A 23,995-nucleotide genomic window follows, 5' to 3' on the forward strand; every position below is an offset into this window, starting at 1 on the left:
ACAGGGTAAGCAAATATGCCAAAAGGGCCTGTTGCTTCAGTGACCTTTGTTGTGTATAAATCAAAAGGGCTGCAGACAGCAGCAAACTCCAGGAACAGGTGATGGCTTTTGGTTTTACTGCCTGCTGCTTGCTCTTTCCCAATTCCAGTTCTCAGCAAGGAGATTCAGGACACAAGCACCGACACAGGCATAACAAAAGGTTCACCTATGAGAGCACCAAAGTGGAAGCAAGCATCAGAAAACTGTGGAGTGTGGCTGAACAAAGCTGAGAGACCACTGCAGACAGGATGCACATTTCTTGGAGGACTTTAAGAGGAAAAAAATTAAAGTGTTAAATCTGTCTCCTGATTTCAGGGTCCTTCCCGAGCTAGAGTTTGAGTCATTGATATCATGATGCTAGCACAGCAGAGCCATGTCGTTTTGACAAATCAACAAGAACACCCTAGGTTTCTGGATATCATCCTGCAAGCCAGATACAGTACTAGCCTTCCCTCTGCAAGAAACTCTGACCACTTTGTCAGGTGGAAAAAAAAAAGAATTTTATTCCTCCCCCACCCCCTCCAGCATTGTATTTGCAGACTGTGGACCAGCATCCAGCAGTCATGTAGGACCTTCAAGTAAAGGAAATGTAGTGGGCACCACATATGCAAAACAAGACAGCCTCAGTGTGTCACTAGAAACGTTGCTTTCCAGCCACCAGACTTCAAGATCCCATTGAAGCATCAGCTCTCAGCAGAGGCCAAATGTGCAAATTGCAGTTGAAAAGGAGAACATTCCTGAAAGCTCAAAGCACGTGAACACAGCAGACTAGAACAGAATCGGCAAGTAGCTTCACTTTAATGTCACTACCAAACCAATAGCACAATGAGGAAGGACAAACTGGGAGCTCTGGGAACAATTCCTCTGCTCAGCACAAGTGATAAAGGGAGATTAGTTGGCCAATTCCTCAATCAGGCATAAGGGTTCAGGGCTTTGGTGTAAAACTCTATCAAACAAGACTGGCATCTTCACGTCTGACATTCCAGGATGGACACAGGACACAGCGTGGGGTTTTGTACAGGTCATATTTCACAGTCAGGCCCTTTGCCTCTGCCACTCCTGGCAATAGTGAGACTATGAGAATCTTCTCTCTCCAGCACACAGGCTTTGAAGGGTCTTTCCTGATGTATCTGCACAAAGCAGGGACCTTGGGGTCTTGTATGTAGGTGCTAATGTTATTATCAAAAGGAATAAAGAGGGACATGGTGAAGTAAGAGGCAGCAAAGCAGCCCAGGGAACAAAGGGAGAAACAGCAAGAGAGATACTACAGTAACAACAGGGAAGACAGAAAAGCAAATGGACAAAGTGCATGTGAAAGAATAGAGCCAAGAAGAGATATGCATACATGTGAGCAAGTAGGATCATGCTAGAACACGTGAGTATGCATGCACGCAGGAGGGGGCACAAAAACCCACGTGGGCAGGTGCAGTCATTTGCAGCTCTGAGTCCTTCAGACCCACTGCACATTTGCAGCCTTGCACTGCTTCAGCAAGGGGCCTCCCCTAGAATGCCCCCGTGCACATGCAGGACTCCTGTGACCTAATTCACTCCATCCAGCACACAGCCCAACAGCCACTCGGTACTGGTGATAAGGAAATATCTTCACAACCAAAAAAATGGAAAGAAGCTGGCTCCGAGTACCCTCACCAGGAGTGTCCACCCTTTCCCCAAAGCAGTTCCATGCTTGAGAGGGGGAGAACTGGCAGCATACACATACACAGTCACAATCCCACTTTCCCACATGCAAATATGGCTTTCTGTGGCTTTGTCATCCTCACATGCTTTGTCCATTTGCATCCTGCTCTCTCTATCATTACATTGCAGATCCTTGCTGTCTCTCCCCTTATTCCCCGGGCTGTTTCACTTCCTCCTCCCTCTCCACACTCCTCTTTAGCTTGTTCAATGACAATCACGTTAGAACTCAGGCACATAGCCCCAAAGTCCCTAGTGTGTGCTGAAGCAGAGCCCACCATCCCCAACCCAAGCAGCCAGATGCAAAAGTGCTGAAGTCCTGAATTGCGCAGGCACCTTTACTCCAGCCATGCTGTGCTATTCCCCTGCATGCTGCCACACCAGTCTCCAGGCCCTCATCACTCCTAACACCATGGGAGGTAAACATTGGACTGGCTGAAGCCAACTAGGCTGCAGTCAACTGGGAGCACTGCAATGCAGACAAACGTGCTCCTTCGTGTCCTCCCCTCCAAATAACCACCCTTCTCAGGCTGCTGGGCTGGCAGCAGCCTCAGGCAGAGTTTGGGCACCCAAAGCCAAGTGGCATCCAGCCAAAAAGCCATTCTCTCCCATGTTGGAGTTGGAGCTGTACACATCTCTTGCCACCCACCTCTCCCATCAGACCTCACAGTGAATTGACACCAAAACTCACACCTGAACATGCAGTCACTGTGATTCAAAAACAGAATAACAAGACACAGCTGCCCTGAGCAGAGCTGATACCAAACTTTTGAGAGGTTCAGGACTGAGCCAGACACAAGCTCTGCATCTGTTCAGTCCTCAGCCCCCTGTGGCAGGGTGCACGAAAAGCATTAGCTCATGAGACAGCTTTCCTCATCTTGGTGCACAGAGACACAGATAGACCTGACACACAAAACCAAGTAAAACAAACTTATCAAACACTTCAAGCACCAGCTAGAAAAGGAGAAAGAAAAACTGTCATTATTATTTCTAAATATACTTGGGAGGCACCAGATAGCACAGTGATGGACTAGATATAAAAAAGAGAGAGATGAGTCTCAGTACCAGCCTTTGATCACTCACAAGGGAAATGCACGTGCCGCCTTGTGGAAGCCAGGACCAGACACTGCGTCCTACCTCTGCCTAAGCCCAGATCAGCTGTGGTTTAAAGAAAAGGCCTTCCAGCCTGGTGCTTCACAGTCACTCCCTCTCATTTCTGTTTCACAGCAGACAGCTTTTCACAGCCAGGACAGTGCTGGGTATAAGCAACGGACTCAGCTGCAGGATTTTCTGGTTCTGGGACAGTCTAAGGTTTGAAAAAGGCCTCCCTAGAAGCACCAAACCTGACTGAAGCCTCTGCCCAGGAAGTGAAGGGAGATATTCAGCAGCAGCCACAGCCCCCTGAGAGTGGTCACAGTCAGGTCCTGTCCTGTCAGCTCCACCACTGTGATGGACTGAGGCTCATTTACACCAGCTGAGCTAGCAGCTCACTGCACATGAGGCTTGCTTTCCAGCACTCAGTTGTCTCTCCAGCTTCTCACAACAGAAAGTATGCCTGGCAGCATTGCAGGCACTGGCATGCCTCTGCCCAGGACAGTTTGAGAGTGCCTTTGCCATCAGATCCCCAGGGCAGAGGCCTTATATCCCACTGCACTCCCCAGGTCTAACAAGGGCTCTTTTGCAAAGGGCACCAGGCACTTTCCTACAGTGCAGGCACCTCAAAGGGGCATGCAATAAAAGGTGTTTAACAGTCCCTGTACTGGGTCTGGCTGGGATGGAGTTAATTTGCTTCATAGCAGCTCATATGGTGTTGTGTTTTGCTTTGTGACCAAACCAACGCTGATAACATATTAATGTTTTAGCTATTGCTGAACAGTGATTGCAGAGCATCAAGGCCTTCTCTGTTTCTCACTCTGCCTGCCTGCCCACCCAACACCCCCCCCCCCCCCCTGTAAATAGACTGGGGGTGCACAAGAGGTTGGGAGGGGACACAACCAGGCAGTTAACCCAAACTAACCAAAGAGATATCCCATGCCATCTAACATCATGCTCAGGAATAAAAAGAGAGCAGGGAGCTCAGGGAGTTAGCCACCCTTTGCTCAGGAACTGGCTGGGCATCAATCTACCCATGGAAGGTGGTGAGTGTTTGCCTTTGCATACCTTGTTTTGTTTTCTTTCTCTCTTCTTCCACTTCTTCACTTACTAAGCCATCTTCATCTCAACCCACAAAGTTTTCTTGCTTTTACTCTTCCTTTCCTCTTCGCTTGTACCACTTGGAAGTGGGGGAGGGAGCAAGCAAGCGGCTGTGTGGTGCTTAACTGCTTATAGGGGTTAACCCACAATAGTCCCAAAACACTCGGCAGCACCACTGCTGGCCATGTTCACTGCCAGAACAGAGCAAGTCAGACTGATCCTGTTCTGAATGCATTAACCAGAAAGCAGCAGCCATGGCACAGTGAGAAGCTGCCACTCTCCTTGCACAATGCTTTGAGCCTCTCAGTCCTGTGATGTGAGCTCACATTTCCTCTCCTGGAGCAGCCCAGCACCACCAGCTCATCTGGCTGCCATCACCTCCCAGTGAAGCACCCCCCCACCCATCTCTAATTCACCAAAGCATGTCAGCAGTCTAGGTGCCAAACCAATTCAAGCCTGAACTGATGTTTCCAGCATCCTTCCCATCCAGACATGAGTCTCCCATTGCATGAAAATGTAAACAGCTTTTTCAGACAAAGTCCATAAATGCTCACCTGTGATTGCTACTCCAGCTAGGGAAGGTTCAGTGCTTGCATTTCACTTCATGCCTCCATCGCCTTGTGGTACCAAGGAAGGGAGCAGCATCATATGCCGAGACAACAGTCAGTCCTCTAGGCAGGACTAATGATGTCACACTCCACAACCCTAGCTCCAGCTCACAAGCTCTTGCCTGCCTTAGCTAATCCATTGCCAAGTCCTGGGCAAGGCAAAGCAAGACCATGTCTGCATCTGCAGGGTCAGCCACAGTCCCTCGTCACTCATCCCACAGTCTGTGGAGGCTCACAGTCGCAGCCCTGGTCCGTTGCATGCCTGTGGCTCGCCCGCTGCCCACACAGCCAACTGACCAAGGTGTTGGCATCTAGCACCGCCATACCTGCCATGGAGGCTGTTCATGTCTCACAGCCACCAGAAGCTGGACCAGATCAAACCCACCCAAGGGTGCACTTGAGAGATGAACTTGAGTGGCAACACAGAGAGGAGGGATTTGGGAAGGACATGGTCACTTCTCAGCCTCAGTGAGGCTAGCTGAGCCATTGCCCAGTGGAGCATCCTGCTTCTAATCTCATCGCTTACAGCACCTGTCAAATTAATTCGTTAATTGTCATCTCAGGCTGTGCATATGAAACGAGGATGCATGGCTCCCTCTGCCGGCACATGGCCCGAGGAGGAGCCCCACGTCCTCTCCTCCAAAAGTCAGGGAAAAGCCAGACCACTGCCTGCTTGCTGCTAGCCTGCAGCTGCTTCAGGCACTAAGGGCTCGGGGCCAGGCCCTGAGGGCCAGCCGAGCCACGCACCAGCTGGCGGGCACAGCTGACCTCGCACCTCAGCAGTGGGCACCGCCACAGCCAGTCCAAGATCTGGCATGGGAAGATTCCCCATCTCCTGCGTTGCGGTGCAGGTCAGGATGCCCGGCGAAGGTGCACCCTACCTTTGGACAGTATTACTGGAGCAGAAGTTTTATTGCAAAAAATATCATGCCATTGGGGAACAGCTCAGGAGGGCTGTAGCAAGCGAGTGTTCAGCTGACTTTTAAAAGTTTAAGCAGGGATGTAATTTCTTAAGGACTCTGCTGATGCTCAGCTATTCCTACCTGCCTGCTATCAAAAGGTTCAGCTGTATTTCATAAGTGGGAAGGCAGCCAAGCTCAGAAAGCTGGTGAAGCCCAGCTCCTGAAGGAACCCCTCACCTGTACAACCTCAGCCTTCTAGACTCCAGTGACAGGGGAAACAATTTCCTCTCCCACACATGCACCACACTGTCACCAACAGCCACGTGCCTTGTCAGGGCTGTAAAAACAGGTGAAAAAAACATGTTTTCACACTGTTAAAAAAATGGAATACTGAAAATCCAGAAGGATGCAAGGCCAAGGGTAACTCTGGAGTTTGGTACCAGGTGGGGGAGGACAACACAATGTCCTGTCCCAGGTTAACAAGCTCATTTGCTCACTTTTAGTATGTGCCCATCTCAAACTGCTCCCCTCTAGAGAGGGTGACTAGGTGCTGGTAGTGGAGAGGAGGAGGTGCTCTGAGCTTAGGAGCCACTTTTAATGCCAGGGATTACTGGAGAAACAGCATTTTGGGGATTTGGGATTCTGGGAAGCAGCTGCCATAGGAGCAGAGGAAGATAATCCCAGTGTGACAGACAGAGATGCAAGGAAGCAGGACTGGAGAAGAGAGTGCAGCATCCCCAGGCACACACAGAAGCTACTGTCTTGCACAGGGCATCCTGCACAGGGAAACAGCCATCCCACAGCAGAAAGAGGCTGCCAGAACAAGGGCCTGGCCCAGGGCTCCCAACACCCTTCTGTCCTGGGATGGCCAGACCATGAGGGTTTCTAAGCCTCTGGAGCAGTCAAACCTTTATCTGTCCTTCCTGACTCTGGCCCATGTGGGGATTCGGACCCAGAGGAGCAATCTGCCCCACAGCCTGCAATCAGGAAGCCCAGGCTCCCTGGCCCACTTGCAGCCTCCAAGCAACCTGCAAGTGAACAGCCAGCAAAGGGAATTCAGGCTCTGCCAGGGAAGGCAGCAGGGGGGCGCTGAGACAAGCAGACCCAGGACAGGGCCTGGGGGTAGAGGATACATGCCCCAGGGGACCCAACTCTAGTGCCTCTCAGGTGGGCATGGGGCCTCAGACCCCCCCCATAAGCTGGGGTCTGCCTGCACACAGCTCCTGAGTGCCAAACCATGGGGAAGAGCAGCAGTGGTCAAGAAAGAGGATCAAAGACAGATGGGTGTTACCTGCAGAGGCTGTGCTGAGTTCCCAGGTGCTGCTGTGCACAGCACTGGGGGACAAGGCTTCCCTGGCTGCCCTCACAAGCTTGTAGCTGCAGCGCATAGGAAGGGCTGCATGCTGTAAGGCATTGGATACAGCTCATCTGCAAGAATGAGCTCTCTCCTGCCAGACCAGGATCAGGACCATATCACACACTCCTGCTCTGACTCTGTTTTGCAATCAAAACCTCAGGGAAACACTAGCTTACCAAAGCAGTGTTTAAGTCCTGTGCTTGCTCCCACAGCTGCTGTTTCCAAGTGTCTCACATCCTTCCTCTGCTGAGCGTACACACCTTTCCCCATCCACATGCGTACCACTACCTGCCTGTGGCTACATTCACACATAAGCTTCTGCTGAAAGGAGTTCAAAGCTGTCGAGGCTCTATTTATTGCCCAAGATGTTTCTATGGCGACTCCCTTCACATCCCATCATTGGCTGCAGAAAACTTCTGACCATCAACAGCTTCAGGTGAATTGAGGACCTCAAGCTTCAAGTCACCTGCAGTTGTTAATGCCACCAGCTACAGTTAATTAGGAAGAGATTAACAAAAACCCACCTGAAGTGGCAATGGTGAGTGAGGCAATGTCAGCAAGTAAAAAGGAGTGATCCCATATCTCCTTTACCTTGGTGTTCTCTGGAGTAGTGTAGCAGGGAGAAGCAACAAAGAGGGGTAGGGAATATCTGCAAAAGGTTGCTGGGCAAACAGTTCTGCTTTCATGATTCCCTGGAAGGACTTCCTAATCAGCAAGGTTCACACAGCTGCTGTAGCCAGAGCACAGGACCACTTCACCCTATGCAGTGGCTGGCCCTGACACGCTGCTTCCCAAACCAGGGGCAGGATGCTCTCAGCTCTGCTTGGTAAGCATCTGGCTAAATGATTCTACAGGGCAGCTGCAGATCCGTGGCTGTTGCCGACAAGCACGAGGCCCAGCATCACCTCCATCGCACCCACAGCTTCCATCATCAGCCAGTCAGGGTCAAATTCAGCACAGGCAACAGCAGTGACAGAGTATGTGAAACAGGCAAGGTTGCTCTCCATTTGTGGAGAAGACCCTGCACACAACAGTTTGATAGCTGTTTTTATAGGCACTTTGTCCAGAGTCTCAGTCCTGCAGTGTGTGAGCTAAGGCATAGCTCTCACAAGAGAACTGAAATTAGGAAGTGTAGCACTGAGTGGACTCAAAACTGAATGAGCTCTGTTGGGCTTATTTTTCCAGGCTCATTGATGGCACTGCCAGAGCCAGAGTGAGGGGCAAGGAAGTGAGTAAAAGCAGAGCAGCAGAATGGGGCACAGCACACAGAGAGAAGGCGAGTGCAGATTTCTCACAGACAAGAGGAGCAGGGTAGGACTGGGAATCCAGAGAAGTGCTGCCATTTGCTGAAAAAATGGCATTAGATTGCAATAAATATTATAACCTTCACTTGTGTTTAGTGAGCTATCCTGAGATGGGGCACCCAGCAGAAAGGAGACACTTTCTGCAAAGCACCTTGATTTTCAGCACTGCTTGTAGGTTTAGCAGCAGTGAACAATCCAGTCCAAACACAGCCCTTGGGCTGGCTGCCTTTCCTATGCCCAAGGGCACAACTACCCCCGCTCTCAAGAAGAACAATGTGGGGGCCTCAGCTTAGCAGGGTCTGTCCTCCACCTTTTGTTCAAAGAGGCATTACAGGACCTCTGGGGAGAACTGCCTGACAGCACCAGGGCTGCCTCTGTCTCCAGCTGGTACCAGTGCACACACTCACCACCACTGCGCACCAGTGCGTGCACTCACTCACCACCACACTGCTTCCCCATGCTGGAGCAGGGGCAGCAGGGCACCAGCAGAGAGGCTGGGTCAGCTCAGCGAGGAGGCGGCAGAACAGGCACTCTGAAACCCGAAGTTTGAAGATAAAAGCCGTGCCCAGCCCACTGAGGCACAGGCAGCCCCAGATCAACCCTGTGAATAGTCTCTCCTCATGCTCCCACTTCCTACTAGTGTTGCGTATCCCCATTTGCCTTATGTGCACCAGGTAATGTTAACAGCAAAGGGAGCTCTGCAGCTGCAGTGGGCTCCACACCTGGCTGCCACCTACCACATGCCAATGTCCCACAGGCTCTCACAGGAAAAAAGAGAAGGTGCCATAACGCCGTCAAAGAGCCGGAGACATCCATTTGCAGGGAGAACTGAAACCACATTGCAAGAGGATCTGAGGAACAGCATCACCAAGAAGAAAGCGCACAGCTTCCATAGGAAAAGAAAGAACCTACACCCTCTGCAAGCATCCCGGCCAGCCTTGTGGAATTAGGGAAGGCACAGATTGCTGAAAAAGACGTCCACTTTTGCTACCCAGACATTGCAGTGCAGAATCAGCACTAAAGTGCCATCCAACAACCCTTCCCCAACAGGATAAAACAGAACTATCTCCTCTCAGCACAAAAGACAACAAAAAGAAAGAAAAATGAAGGAAACAGAGACAGACTAAAATAAAGTCTGGACTAGTCTCTGTAAACAGGGTTGTGGCAAAGGATAAGACTGATAATTATTGTAATGTGCTGTGTTCCTTTTATGAACTTTGCAAATAATAAAAAGTGATGATTAAATGAAATAGAAATTGTGAACTGGGAGGATGGGTTTCTGTAGTGGCTACCGGCAGGAACAGAGAGCCCCTCCACAGCTCCCTGAAGCAGAAACCAAGCCACAAACTGGATGCAACTGCAGACACAGATGCCCCACAGGGCTGAGCAGGTAATGGGCACCCAACCCATGCTAGGTGAACGGGTGAGTCCCAGTCCAAACCCCTGAAATGAGCTCCCTGTATACCAGGTCTGCATGGGAGCAGGGAAGGCTGATAGGCAGCAATTTGCTGCCCAAATCCAGCCACAAAGCCCCAGCTTTTCTGCTGGGCTGGAGCAGGGACTGTGCTTCACAAGCAACACAGCTCACAGGGACATGTAGGTGTGAGCCCTGCAAATGCTAGAGTAGCGAAATCCAAGGCGCAGAACTCTGCACCCTCACCTGCAGCCCGGGGCACAGCCACACACAGACATCACCCAAGGACAAGGTAAAATGGGGGGAGCCCTGCTAGCTGGAGAGCAAACAGCTGGCAAGTGTCGATGGTGCAAGGCAGGACGCTCTCAGGGCTACAAACAGGGTCCGAGGCAAAGCTGGTTACATCGTCCCCATCAGCCACCCTTCTGTGCAACGAAATGCCACGGAATAGACTGGTGGTAGAGACAAAAGAGACCCAGCGAACGGCAAGGCACTGTACAGCATGTCCACCTACCACCTCAGGCAAGGAATCTTGTTCGGGCTCACACCCACCTTATCTTTACATGTAATTTTTCAAAAAAGCAGATCACTCCAAACAGCCCGTGCCTCGGGATATGGATGGACTTATCTGCAGAGAAGTGTCATTGCTTGTAAACCCAAACGCAGTTGCATAACCACATGGTTAAAAGATAGCGACACAAATTCATACATGGTTGTATTCTTGTGTACAAATACTGTTTAGCGACCTGATGTCAAAAGAACACAAGTATCACCACACTATTTCTTCTTCAATCCATTTTTCTTTACTTTTCAAATGTGGGCTTTCAAAATATAAAAATAATTATTTGAAAAAAATGTAATTGTACTTTAAAGGAATGACATCAGATCAAATCCCACCTAAAGTCCAGTTTTGTTTCAAAGCTTCTATGAACAATCTAATCCTTCTAATGAAATAAAGTCCATGGCTAGCAAAAGGAGCCAAGCATTCCCTCACAATATTTGCAACCAAATTTTACTACTACGGGCTAGTGATTAGGAGCACAAAAGTAAAATTTGCTAGGAAAAAAAGCCTGCTAGCTTTATATCATTTTCAAGGTGCAAAAACCCAAAAAGCTGATCAGACAATACACACAACAAACAGTAAATTATGACCCTATTCTGAGAATCCTTACACACAAGCAAGGAACTATGGATTTTTCAAATATAATATTGCATTTTAAATCATGAAAATATCATATTATTTGATACAGAGCTAGGAAAAATAGGATTTTAACTGTTATTTTTAACCCACCGACAGCCTTTTCATTTTTTTTTCTGGAGACCTGCTAGCTTCTTTTGAAAAAGAGTTTTAAAATTGACCTTGTTTCAGTAGCCACTTCTCTGTCCTACGTATGAAATCACCATATCATATTACAAAGTGTCAATGCACCAAAAAGCAAAGGGCATTTTTTTTTTTTTTTTTAGGCAGGAACAAAGCTGGCTCTTTTTACCTATGAAACAGCACATACTTTTTCTTTCATAAGCCCACCAATTTCAACATTGTATTATTCAGCAACGAGCATTTCGTACAGAAACCAAGCCTCGCTTGCTCCGACCCCCACCTCACTGGAGCAAAGAACTGTACACCGTACAAAAGTCAGTACAGAATCTGGGCCAGCTTATTCAGATTTTAGTGGGCTCTACCCTGTGCTGCACTCAGGGTACGATCAACATTTTCAGGGATTTCGTCAATGAGCAGCAGAACCACCCTTTGGCCTTGAAAACAAACACAGTATCAGTACAGGAACACCATTTCAGGCTCTTGTTTCCATTTCCCCCTGCTATGTGATACCCAAAGCCAGAGAAGCAATTTATTTTCAGCATTTGAAAACTGATATATCAGGATCATGATCTCCAACCCTGATAATTGTTTGCTGCAAATACTCCTTACCCAGTGTTCATGAAAGAGGTGGAGAGCATCCACCAGTCTCATAAGGGAAAACCTGGCAAAGCCCAGGCTCTGTCTGAGCTGGGCACAAGATCTACAAGTACAGAGACTGCAGGCTTCAGCCATTCTCTGAACATTAGGTACTCTGAAGAGATAGAAACAGGTCCCAAAGAAACAGTCATCATCTGATATTTCCTTGGTGGTGTGCAAGACTATGGTATTGGCTGTGGTTGCAACGCATAGTATTTTAACAGCATAGTACCATCCTAGTAGCAGGGACAGAGAGGCACATCTCCCCATTTATTTCCTCAGGCCATGCAAGCAAGCTCTGGAGAACCAGAGTTCTGGTGGAGCCACCCTTCTTAGCCCTCTCAGGTCCAAAGGCTTCCCTGAGATGCACTGCACTGTCTGATGAAGTTATGTCTGAACTCTGAGCCTGCCTCTCCTTGCTACTATCTACACCATCATCCCTGTAACTGGTCTTGTTCATGCATAAAATGAGGTTAGAAGAAAAGACAACACAGATCTCCCCAGGTTGTGAGGGATGTAACAACTGTCAGAAATCAAACAAAAAAAAGAACAGAGGCACCTACTGCATCCCCCCTTCCCCTGCCAGCACCGTGAGCAACCACAGGAGCCTGGCTGTCACAGGATGTGCTCCCAGGACGCTCAGCAAGACGCACTCAGTGCTGGCAGCCCTGGGCCTGGACGAGTTGCTGTAGCTGGACATGCAGGAGGAGCAGACGTGGCTGCAGCACTTGCTCCCAGAAGGCCTGTGCACAGCCATTTGGGAACCACATTTTAAATGAGGAAAGTGCTAGTTTTAGCACAGTTATTTTTAGTTTGTTGTTAGACAAATGTGGCTCTGTAAGGAGAGATGTTACCCTGCCTGCTAAAAGGACTCCAGCAGGACTCCTGAGGCATCTCAGCTGCATGTTCACACACATCCCTGAGCAAAGCCCCTGTGGTAACGAGCATGAAGGGCTCTGGTCACAGTAAGAAAAATGGGGAGATAGCTCTTGGGTAGGAAGGAGCCCAAATAGGATGTTTTAAGATAACACCGGTTTAAAAAAGAGCTGCAGCTCTTTTAGCACCCGAGCACTTTAATTGAAGGGTACGCTGAGACCCTGCTGCTGACAGAGCCGGTGCTGGAGCCCTGGGTACCACACGCTGAGCACCCTGGCAGCGATACCAAAAGGAGCATACGATCTCCGGCTTCGCCTGCCCTCTAACCCTGAAGCGACCCAGCGGTCGCAGCCCGCGGTCCCGGGGCGGCCGGGGGCAGGGCCGAGCCCGCACTCACCGGCGGGGAGCGCCAGCCGCAGCCCCGCCGAGCGGCAGCAAAGTTTGCGGCGCGGCGAGGGACGGAGAAGTTGGGCTCCCCCGCGGTGCCCGCCCCGTCGCGCCCCGCCGCCCGCCGAGCCCGCCGCCCGCACCGGCTCTTACCTGGGGCGGCGGCCGCGGCGGCCCCCCCGCGCGGGGCGCTCGGCCTCCCGCGGCATCCTGCGCGGCACCCGGGCGGCGCGGCGCACCGGCACCGAACGGAGCGCCCCGGCAGCCGGGCACGGAGCGGATGGCAGCCTCGGCGCCCCGGCACGGAGCGGATGGCAGCCCCGGCAGCCGGGCACGGAGCGGATGGCAGCCTCGGCGCCCCGGCACGGAGCGGATGGCAGCCTCGGCGCCCCGGCAGCCGGGCACGGAGCGGATGGCAGCCTCGGCGCGGCGGGCAGTGCGGCGCCTCGACCGGCGGCGGCGGCGAGCGGAGCCGGCTGCTGGCACCGGGCGGGCACGGCGCTAGGCGGGGCGCGGGCGGTGGGGTGTGTGGCTGGGGATGCATGTGCGGCGAGAGCCGCCTTCCTCCCCCTCGCTTCCTTCGCTCCCTTCCTTCCCTCCTTCCCCGCCGGCCCTGCCCAGCCCAGCCCAGCCCAGCCTCTGCTGGAGACTCTGAGAATGCAGCGCCGGGTCCGCGCCCGGGACCGGCCCCGGGCAGCCGGCCCTGGGGACCGCCCCTAGAGACCGCCCGGCGGGGACCGGCCCTGGGGACCCCGCCGCGGAGACCGGCCCGCTCCGTGCCTCGGGACCCGGCTCCGGGGCCTGCCCCAGCCCTGTCCCCGGGACCCGCCCGGCCCCAGCCCCGGGGACAGCTGCCCGCCGCGGGCTGCCGCGGCCCCCCGGGAGGGCGGGGAGGCGCTGCCCGCAACGCGGACCCTCTCCCCCGCCCTGAGGTGCCAGCAGCCCTGCCGTGCCCCCGCCCCGGGCACCCGCGTCGCCTCTGCTGACCGCAGTACCGCATCTCTTCGGGGACCGTCGGGAGCGGCCAGGGCCACCCCGGAGGCAGGGAGTGAGCCACCTTGCTGGGGGCAGACCTTGCCTCCCCTGGCTCAGGCCTGGCCCCTCCAAGCACCAATGCCAGGCGGTGCCCGGGGCTGAGAACGCACAAACTCTCTGCATGGGAGTGCAGCACTGGGCCGGGGTGCTGGGGCATCCAGTAGGTTAGGGAGACCCCAGTTCACCCTTCGCCAGCCCTTGAATAGGGCCAGATCCAGATGGCCCAGTGGCAGCTTGGCAGGAGCTGCGGTAGGGGCTCTGGGCATGACGGGTAGGCTCTGAGCACTGCAGGGGCTGGGGCTGGCAGACCCCCTCCTGATGGTGGCCATAGCAGCTGGCATCCTCAGCACCCACTTCAGGTCTCAGGTGCCTCCTCCAGAGTCCTGCCTGAACCATAGCGGGCACCATCCAGGCTCAGCAGCACTCTGGGTTCACAGTGGCAGGAATGGCTGCACAGCTTGCTGCCTGCAGTAGAGTCACATACCAGCAGGATCCACAGCAGAGTGCAATGTTTACAGACCACTCTGGGCATGATTAGGACGGGTGGAAAGTGGAAGCAGGGAAGAAGCTCAAGGCTGGTGAGGCTGCAGTATAATTTTGGGACAGATAAATCTGATCATGCAAGTCAGGGTTTAGCCACAACTCAGGCAAACAGCCCCCAGTGGGACATTTTCCAGTCTCCGCTATCCAGTCTCACACCTTACCTGGAGGAAATGCTCTCCTACTTCCACAGCAATCTCTGGTATTGGGCCTTGGAGTCTGGCCCTGGAAGGAACATGAGGCAACACCAGAGAAGGGAACGCCCTGTTACTCCATGTGTGCAGCTCCTTGCACAAGGCAGGCAAATCCTCTGCTTGGCCAATACGGGCCAAGAAACACTGGTAACCCAGCCGCAGGTTATCCACAAATCACCTGGGTATGGTGCGTCCTGCACACGCAGGTGGCCTGCAGGTCAGGGAGAGATGGATGGAAAGCAAAAGAGAGTGGATTCATCCACAGCATGAATCCAGGAGGAGTGACTCTTCCTTTCCAGAACCAACAGACAAGTGGCACACAGATCCAGCAGCAGGTTCAGGCAGCTGTCCTCCCCACCTTTGCACTGGCTAGCACAAGGCTTCCCATCCTCATACTGCTGCATGACTCCCACCCTCAAAGGCCAATGCAGCCCTGAAGAAGACCTAGGAAATGTTCCATACCAGCCCCGTCAGACATGGAAACATCTAGAAATGTCCTCAATCCCAGTGTGAGAGCGAGAAACCTCCCAGCTGCAGGCACTGCTGCCAAAGTAGATCCCACTTGTGCCTGATGCTCTTGTAGGGAAAGGAGCAAAGTCTGGAGCACAGCTGCTCCACCGCTAACACTGTCTGCAAACAGAGACCTTGCTCAGTGCCAATCTAGCCCTAGGACAGCTGCTAGGCTCTTGTGCCAACATTGACACAGGCACTGGGAACACCCAGATCCTTTCCCTGGGACAGCCAAGAGGCTGCCTCTCACAGTGCAGTGGCAGTACAGATGGAGCTGAGCCCACCTGGCAGAAAGCATCCAATAAGCTGGTGTGATACTGGGTGGAGATGGTTCCAGCACTTGTCTGCAGTTGTGGTACCCTTTTCCAATCTGTTTTTGCTAAGACCCCCTTACTCTGGAGCCAGGTAAGGTTTGTCTGTCCTGCCATCACCCCCTCCCCTGTGTCACAGCTGCTCCATGCCTGATCTAGTTGAAGATGTCCCTGCCCATTGCAGGGGGGGTTGGACTAGATGACTTTTAAAGGTCCCTTCCAACCCAAACTATTGTACAGTTCTATGATTCTATGCCCTTTTGCTGCTGCCCTGCAGGGTGCTGATAAGGCCAGCCAGGCCTGCCCCAGCCTAGCTCCCAAATGAGCCCCAGAGAGCACTGTAACAAGGCACGTTATGACAGTCCTTCCATGAGACCTGAAATCAGCAATGCTTCAGAGTATGCCCAGATCACACAGTAGCACAGGCCAGGAGCCGCCCCATGCACCATGGGGAAGGGATGACGGAGGATGCAAAGCAGGAGAATAAGGACCACCCGTGACACGATCACTCCCTTTGGGAACATGGCTCCCCACACACGCGTCAACACTGAACACAGCCTCCACAGCTCCATCCTGCAGCCTCTCTCAAAAGTCGACATCTCTTTCATGTCATGTCTTGTATTCTCAGTGACAGAAGGATGGATGGGTTATCCTTTGACTTCGCTGCCATCCCCTTTATCTCCATGGGAATTTAGTCCTCATCGGGCTTCTCCTTTCCTCTTATTCCCATCATTGCTTTATCCCAGCGTTTAAATAGCTCTTTTGTATTTCTTAGCTCTCCTCTACCTGCAGCACTCTTCCCTTATTCTGATATACTCTCCCCATCTCACTGAACTCCAGGCCCCTTTGCTTTGTTCTCTCCCTATCTCTCCCTTTCTTTCTGCTAGTGACTTGTTCCTTTTCTTGTTGTGATTTGTCTTCTCTGCTCTGTCCCTTTCACTCATCTATTCTCCTTATCTCTTTTTGCTCCTTCCTCTTCCTTTTCCCAGTCTTTGCATCCCCCCCTTCCTCTGTGTGCCTTTGTCTGTAAGGAGTTGAAAGTTAAAAGCTTTTCCAACTTGATCCTGAGCAGCTTTCCCTGGTGCTTTCATCTCCACAACACATTTGTAAAACTGCTCAGACTGAAGAGCCATGACATGAACTAAAGAAATATCAGAAAGAAACAGGACTCCCAACATGGGACGGAAATTTACCTTCTCCAAGAAAATCTCCCTGGTTCACTAGCACTGAGGTTCTCTCTCCACAGTTCCTGTAAACACAACATAAAAACTGTTTACCAAGATTTCCTCTTCCTGGCCTCATCCTCCTCCCTGGTGAGTTTGGGCGCTAGGAGAGGCAGACACAGGGGTGCCCGAGAGCTCCCCATAACTTCCTGCCAAAAAGTAGCCATGGCTGACCTGCTGTCCCTCCCCTCTCACTAGAGGCTCCTGCCAGGTTTGTCATTCCTGTTGTATCACAAACTCCTAGCCAGAGGGAAGAGCTGATCACACCAGGAAAGATGCTCTGGCTCTTGTCCAGTCCTGCTCCCTGCTCCTCCTTCATGCAAAGATGGCAGAGACCTGGCAAGCTCTCCCAGGTGATGTGTCACCAACCCCTCTTAGCTGCCAAAAGGAGTTATTTCTTACCACTTTCTCATGTGCTCTGTGCAGGGTCCAGCATTGTTTGGGGTAGAGCTGCTGCAGACAATGACTTCAGGAAAATTCAGGGAAGAAGTGCTTTTGAGCCACTGCTTTCTTGGTGCTTCTGTGCAGCCTGTGCTTTGCAGGGTTCATGTGTGAGCACGGAAGTATGGTTGCTCTTACCTGACCAGTGGTAGGGAATTTCAGAGTTACGAGTACAGATTTGTGCTGTGTCACATGGAGCAAGTCAAAGTGCTGTCTGCTTACTTGGAAATTTGTTGCTGAGAAGCCCATGAATCCTGGCTATTCTCACAACTCTACAAGAGATTAATCTCGTTAAATCCTCCTACTTCTTCCCTATTGGAGAAACAGCTTCAGCACAGGACAAGCTCTGTGACTCACCTCTCTGCTGGCAGAGCCAGCTCCCATTAATCTAGCTCCCTGTCTCATGTCCACATTTGGCTGGCAGGCAATCCATCTCCAGTCCAGCTCTCTGTCCAGGATCCAGCTCCCCTGTCAGTCAGAGCCTGCCTAATGCGGGGTGCCCTGCAGGGCTTCTCCCTGGCGGGACACGGGCAGTCTGCAGCCCACTGCCCAGGATGACAGCAGGGGACAGAATATGGGATGGATGGGTGTTTGCTAGGCAAAGCAGTATCCGGCTGCAGTGGCAGCTGGGCTCAGCCTCTGACCAGCAGCCCTGTTTTCATTGTCTGACCTCACCCAGCCTCATGTCAGCAGAACAAACAGAGATTCATAGAATAATCATAGAATCGTTTAGGTTGGAGAAGACCTTTAAGATCATCAAGTCCAACCATTAACCTAGCACTGCCAAGTCCACCACTAAACCATGTCCCTAAGCACCACGTCTACATGTCTTTTAAATACTTCCAGGGATGGGGACTCAGCCACTTCCCTGGGCAGCCTGTTTCAGTGCCTGACTACCCTTTCAGTGAACAAATTTTATCTAATGTCTAACCTAAACTTCCCCTGGTGCAACTTGAGGCCATTTCCTCTTGTCCTATCACTTGTTATGTGGGAGAAGAGACTGACCCCCACCTCGCTACAGCCTTCTTTCAGGTAGTTGTAGAGAGCAATAAGGTCTCCTCTGACCCTCCTTTTCTCCAGGCTTCACATAGCTCAGTCCCACCAGTCTCACTCTTCATGGGGTGTGGGCTTCAGTCTGGTGCCCTCCAAGTTCACCCTGAAAGGAGCTGAACACTGGGTTTTAGGACTCGCAGAGAGGGCTTTGCTCCCAGCGCTGCAGCTCAGGATGCGATGAAGGCTGCACAGAAGCAAGTCCACCTGACACTCTCCCTGCAGAGAGTCCCTGGGTGGTCACATTTGCTCCTGCTGTGCTCAGCAGCCACCTCCTGCAGGCAGCACGTCCTTGCCTTACACTGCCTGTCTCCTGGGGGCTGCAATGTGGGATGCCACGTTACATGCCCAGATTTCCTCCTGCCTTTTCCTGGATGCTGCTCTGGCACACGTCTAGAAAGATGGACCCCACAGGCTGGTTGCACCACATGACTTTCTTCATACCTCATGGCTAGGGGAGAGGCCTCTGCACGCCCAAGAAGCCCCAGCACTCTGATTCCTGCTGGAGACAGAGGCAAGAGCTGAAGGCAGCAATTCTGTGCTCACACAGGTCCTGCAGGGTTGGGGCCACGCCTTAACACACCACAGAGTGTGCCCACATGAAGCTGGAGCTGATATAACATGGTTGGAAGGGGCACAGCCCAGCGCTGCGCTGAGTTTGCTGGGCACACATGGGCCAAAACCCCCAATCTATTGCCCAGAGCTGTTTCTCACATGCCACCCCACTTACTCCTGCCAGTCAAATGGCCCTGCCTTGCTGAGGCTCTTTGGTGCTGCTTCGGGTCTTTTCCTGGGAGCATTCCCACTGTCCCACACATTTAGGCACTGCCTGTCACCAGAGCCTGGCAGCTCCCCCCATCTTTATTCTCCCCAAGTACTGTGTCATTTGCAGACTCCATGGTGTCAGCCTTGTGATTAGATTCCAATGCCTTTATGAATAATTTGTTGCGCAATTACAAAGCAAATATTTAATTGAACTTTATGGAAAATTGCTTCTGCTTCTGAGCACTGAACCGCTGGATTGGGATAGGGCATTGTGTGACCACACCAGGCCCCAGGAGCCCCGTGAAGAGGCTAGCAGCAAACTGTCAGACCCCTTCCCCAGCAGCTTGTGGCCAGCATGCAGACAGCTGGCCCTGGCTGCTCCCTGCTGAGCCTATGGAGAGGAGTGCTAGACGATGGCTCTGCACTGGCCCCAGACACTGCCGCAGGTGCACCAGCTGCAAGATTGCAGTGCAGCTCCCTTCCCTTGGGAGTGCATCCTGGGGCACTAGCAGGAGAACATGTCTTCCTCAGTTGAGCAGCAGAACGAACCAGCTGGAGCACTCCCCCAGTGTGACCAGTGCTACGTTGGAAGAGCCCAGCATGAAGTATGTCACTGTAGAAAACATCTTTGTGACAAGTTGTTGGCAGTCAGGTTTCAGCAGAAGGATAAGGACAGATGCAAAGACACTGGCTTTCCTTCTTTCCAGTCCTCTTCCTTCCAGGACAAGGCTGGAGTATGCAGATGGGAAACTTGCACTGCAGCTGACTCTGTAAGGGAGGGAATGCCTTTGCTCACTGCCCATGTCTAAACAACATGGGGCACCAGTCTGAACTGATAACAAGAGCTTTGGCACCAGGGTGCCCATCCTGGGAGAGGCTCCTCAGCACACACTAGGGCCAGCGGTCTGTGCAGAAATACTCTGTGTACCATGACATCACCTGCAGGCTCAGCTGGAAGCGTTTGAATGGAGGGGGTCTGGACAGACCTCAGATTGGCTATGGCATCGCCTCTGGAGGGAAAAACATCTATATCAGCAAAACCAACAGAACTGGACGAAATCCTAATTTACCATGGTCTGTAAAAGAGGCTGAAGTGCCTATTTCCAGTGAGGCGAATTTGAAATTGAAAGAGGAAAACGAGTGCATTGAAGAGATCAGAAGCTCCTTTCCAAGCACGTATCTGGTGCGGGTAATTGCTAACTGACCTGGAGGGGCTCTTGAAATCGACCTAATGCAGCAGATTCTGCTGCTCAGAGTGACTCTGGGGCTGGGGACAGGCATGCGCATGCAGTACCCACAGCTGAGAGGCTGGCATGACAGGATAGGCTGCTGTGCACTCAGAGGGCTAGCAAGGGAGAAGGCAAGGCCTGAGGCCAGGGAGGTGTTGCGGAAGAAGGTAACAGTGGCCTGTGTGGTGCTCGCCCCCCTAAGTATTCTAAGTCTAGCTAGAGTATGCACAGCTGGAAGAAAGGGACTGGTTAGTTTTTGGGAGCTGGAAACTTGCTCTTGCATGGGGCAGGCCTATTTGCAGTGATGGGGAAGGAGGGCTTGGAACCTAGCCTGGAGTGGCTGTGCTGACACACTGGGAAGGGATGGATGGGGAGTCTGCTCAGATGAGCTCAGCAGCTGAGGCACTGGATCTGGACCGTGAGGTAGGAGCTGGAGTCCCTGGTCCAGTGCTGAAGGGTACAGAAATGCAATGTACCCTCCTGACAGAAGTGCATGGTTATTAGTTTCTCTGCACAGACCATAGTAAAGAACAGCAGTTTCCCATGGGAACCTAGGGATATCCCCTTCCCCAGCAGCACTTTCTTGCCTCTCAGCTCAGCTTGGGCAGCGCCTTCACTCAGCTCTTACTTTTATGGCTACAGATGAAGCAGCACAACTTACTCTTTGCCTCCCAGCCACATGCTTCCTGCTGCCAGCTCCCCCCAGGACCAGGTCCATTAGCTTTTGCCTCTGGCAGCTCCCCTTGCTTCCCAGCCCCTGTTGCTTTTCACTCACAGGCATTAAAGGTTCCTTTCAAGATGCACCTTTCTGCTCCCTCTGCAATCCAAGCATTTCTTTAACAAATAGCATTTGTACTGTCTCTGCGATGTCTATTTGGCTTCGAGCTTTCATCTCCACTGCTGGTTGTGCCCAGAGTGAAATGCTGCCACTCAGCCTATAAAAATTAATGGTTGGGGCAGTTATTTGTAGCAGTCATTCACCATTTGCCTTGCTGGTCCAGGCTCAGACTATGGCCTGAAGAAAGCCCAATGGCAAATGTTGGGCTCTCCTAGTGGCCTGGCAGACAGTGTGACTGAGAGGTGAGCCGGGGAGAATGACGCCCTGCTGTGGGATGTGTTCACACAATGCCCTTCCATTGGTGGCACGGGCACTCATTCCAAGTTGTTTGCTCCCAAGACCTACAGCTAGATGCACAGCTCACCACCTAGGTATTGCAAGGAAGTGGATAACTGAAGCTATGCCCTGGATATGCAATATAACAAACCAGCGCAAAGAAAATGGAGGAAAGGCAGAGGTTCGGGCTATCAGGTCTAGGCTGCATCCAGTGGTCCCAGCTATATGGAAAGCTTAGGACAGGGCTAACTGGCAGGAGGAGCATGATACAGCCTCCTTTTGTCATTCTCTCCCTAGTAAACACATATGCACGCACACTCACCCCCCCCACCCCCCTGCCCCTTACACACACTCTTCTGTGGCCCTGACAGCAGCCAAGAGCACAGAGAAACAGGGCTCAAAGCTGTCATAATTTTCCCATAACAATGGCAGGAGAACTGTGGTGCAGTGAAGGCCACAATCTGGCTGCCAAAAGCTGTGGAGAGGATGTAAGCTGGAAAATAGTTGTTTATTTCTGGTACTAAGATGGTCTTTGGACTCACATCCCAGAAAGGCAGAGTGATCTGACCACTTCTGGAGTACACTAGTGCTGCGCTCTGGATTGGGAAGACCACCATAATGTGGTTGGGAGGGACCAGCAAAGCCCTCCAACACCGAAGGGAAAGGAAGCCCTATTCAGTGCCTACATCTGGAAGGTGCAGCATCAGACCCAGGTCTGCTTATCTTTCATCATGCCCAGTCCCCTCTGACGCAAATCCTGCTCAGCCACCACCACTATTTCATCCACTGCTTTTATCAGACAATATATGTGCATGTCCAGTCAATCCCCCAGCTTCCTTCATCCCCCAGGCAGCCCCTGTTGTACTGAGGTCTCTTTAAAGTTATGCTTTCCTTGTGCCATTTATTGTTCTGCTGTTGCCAGTAGAAGGCTTTTCTGCGTATATGATAAGCTTCTACAGCTTTTCCAAAGTGCAACTGCAGGAATCTGAACCTCCCAAAAGACATGTTCTAAGTGCATCATGTTGAGCTCCACTGGTCACTCAATTACCAGGATCCAGAGAATGATCCTAACTTTTTAAAAATGTTAGTGTTTCCAAACTGTGCAATTGTGTCTTCCCTACTACTTTTCAAATGGCTCAGTATAGGTATTTTTAGAATAGATTCAAACATAGTCCATCACACCCTTTGTGCACATGACTAAGTATTCACCTGTTTAGCTGTTGTAGGCTTCCCTTTCCTTTTTCCATGGATACCATCCTACTAACCTACCTTGAAATTGTCTTTGTCTTGAAGTTAGCTGTGGCATAGAATCATAGAATGGCATCTCTTGACTGGGTACTTTGGGGTACCACTTCACAGGGTAGTCTATGAGATGCTATTACTAGCCGGAAGTCCTCCAGAGCCTGGCTGCAGCTTTTATGAACACACACTCTGAATCACATTTTGCAGGCTTTTACAAGGATATGATTTAGGGCCACATTTGTTGTAACTTGGAGTTTTCTGGGAAATACTCCTACTTTCTGTAGGTGCTCCATATTTGTTGCCAGTGATGGTGCTCTTCTGGGTGGGCAGAGGAGTCCTCTTGCCCAGCAGACTTCTGCTGTTGCAGCTTCTGGCTCTTGTACCTACACTTGCCTTTCCTTTTATGCTGTATGCAGAATTCCGCAGATTAGTCTGTGTTCACAGTTCTCACAGATCCTCAGCTCCAAGGTTTTACTGCAGGTCTTTAATTCTGTCACATATTGAGCGACTGTTTCTGCTTCCATGAAAAGGACTGGAAATGTTAAAATGGTTCATTGTTTTGTGGGATACACAGCCACATTTTGTCATGTTTACATTTTCTCTTACGCGTTCCTTTCCTCCTCCCACCTGAGGCACAGAGACTGGGGCTTTTGCGTTAGTGCTTCTTTCATCTGCACTAATTGCTGTTAAGTGGATCTCAAACTGCCTGACAGTTTCCGTTCTCTACTGCATCCCAGCAGGGAAGGATTTAATGCTGGACCCTGTAATATGCTTGTTAGTTCTTCCAAGAGCTCCTGGAAACCACTAAGGCTCGTTCTTAAACTATGTCAGAGGAGACACCTTGCAAAGAGAAGTATATGTATGAGGAAAAGATTGCCTCCATTGGGGCTGCTACTGAACCAGCCCTGACAAAAGTGACTTAGCTTTCTGAACAGTGAATCGCAGGGGGTTAAAAATAATTTCCCAGAGTATCTTTCTGTGCCCCCTGTCCTGAGAACTAGCAAGACTTGGTATTGTGCAAGCACAGACCAGAGAGACCACTGATGGCAGCACACATGCCCTGGAACATGGGGAGGAAAGTCTCATCTGCTTCCAGACTCTGTGGAGTTCAATGCACCCTGGTAGCGTCAAGCAGTGGTGTGCTCAGCGCTCAGCAAAGATGAGCAAGCCAGCCAAAAGCTCTGCATTGCCATTGCTCAACACACTGCATGTCCTTCCTTCCTGCACCAGTATCTGGAGAAACCAGGCTGGTGACCCTAGAGGTACCTCCTTTCACCTGGCAGCAGCTATCCCATAAGTCAGCTCTCCAGCAGGTCATGTTTGACCACTGCCTTCTTCACTATGCTTCAGAGCTGCCAAGACACACACACACTGGTTTGGCATTTAACCCCTCCTGGCCCTGGGCTGGCAAGGAAGGCCCCGAATCCCTCACACAGGCACTGTGCTGTGGTTCAGTTCATGGCGCACACAGCAGTTGTCCAGTGCTGGTGCTGGGGACCTGCCTCCTTGCAGAGAAGCAGCCTGTAAGGGCAGCTGGGCAAAAATGAGCCCATTGTCCCCTGGTGACCTGGGAGCCTTGGCCTCCAGGCTGCCAGGGTCTGGAAGGCCATGC

At 51.8% G+C, this 23,995-nt stretch overlaps 1 protein-coding gene across 1 annotated transcript in view; it reads right to left on the reverse strand.

The window, feature by feature from the left end:
• The window catches only part of CDH22 (cadherin 22), an 87,024-nt gene extending 74,076 nt beyond the window's left edge, over positions 1-12,948 (reverse strand). Inside the window, exon 1 of the mRNA XM_087750101.1 lies at positions 12,883-12,948. The gene's annotated coding sequence lies outside the window, so the exon portion shown is untranslated. The remainder of the gene's footprint in view (positions 1-12,882) is intronic.
• Between the last annotated feature and the right edge of the window lie 11,047 nt (positions 12,949-23,995).

The sequence above is a fragment of the Nipponia nippon genome, unplaced genomic scaffold, assembly GCF_047370975.1.
Source record: "Nipponia nippon isolate SJK-2023a ecotype South Korea unplaced genomic scaffold, ASM4737097v1 scaffold_13, whole genome shotgun sequence".
NCBI lineage: Eukaryota > Metazoa > Chordata > Aves > Pelecaniformes > Threskiornithidae > Nipponia > Nipponia nippon.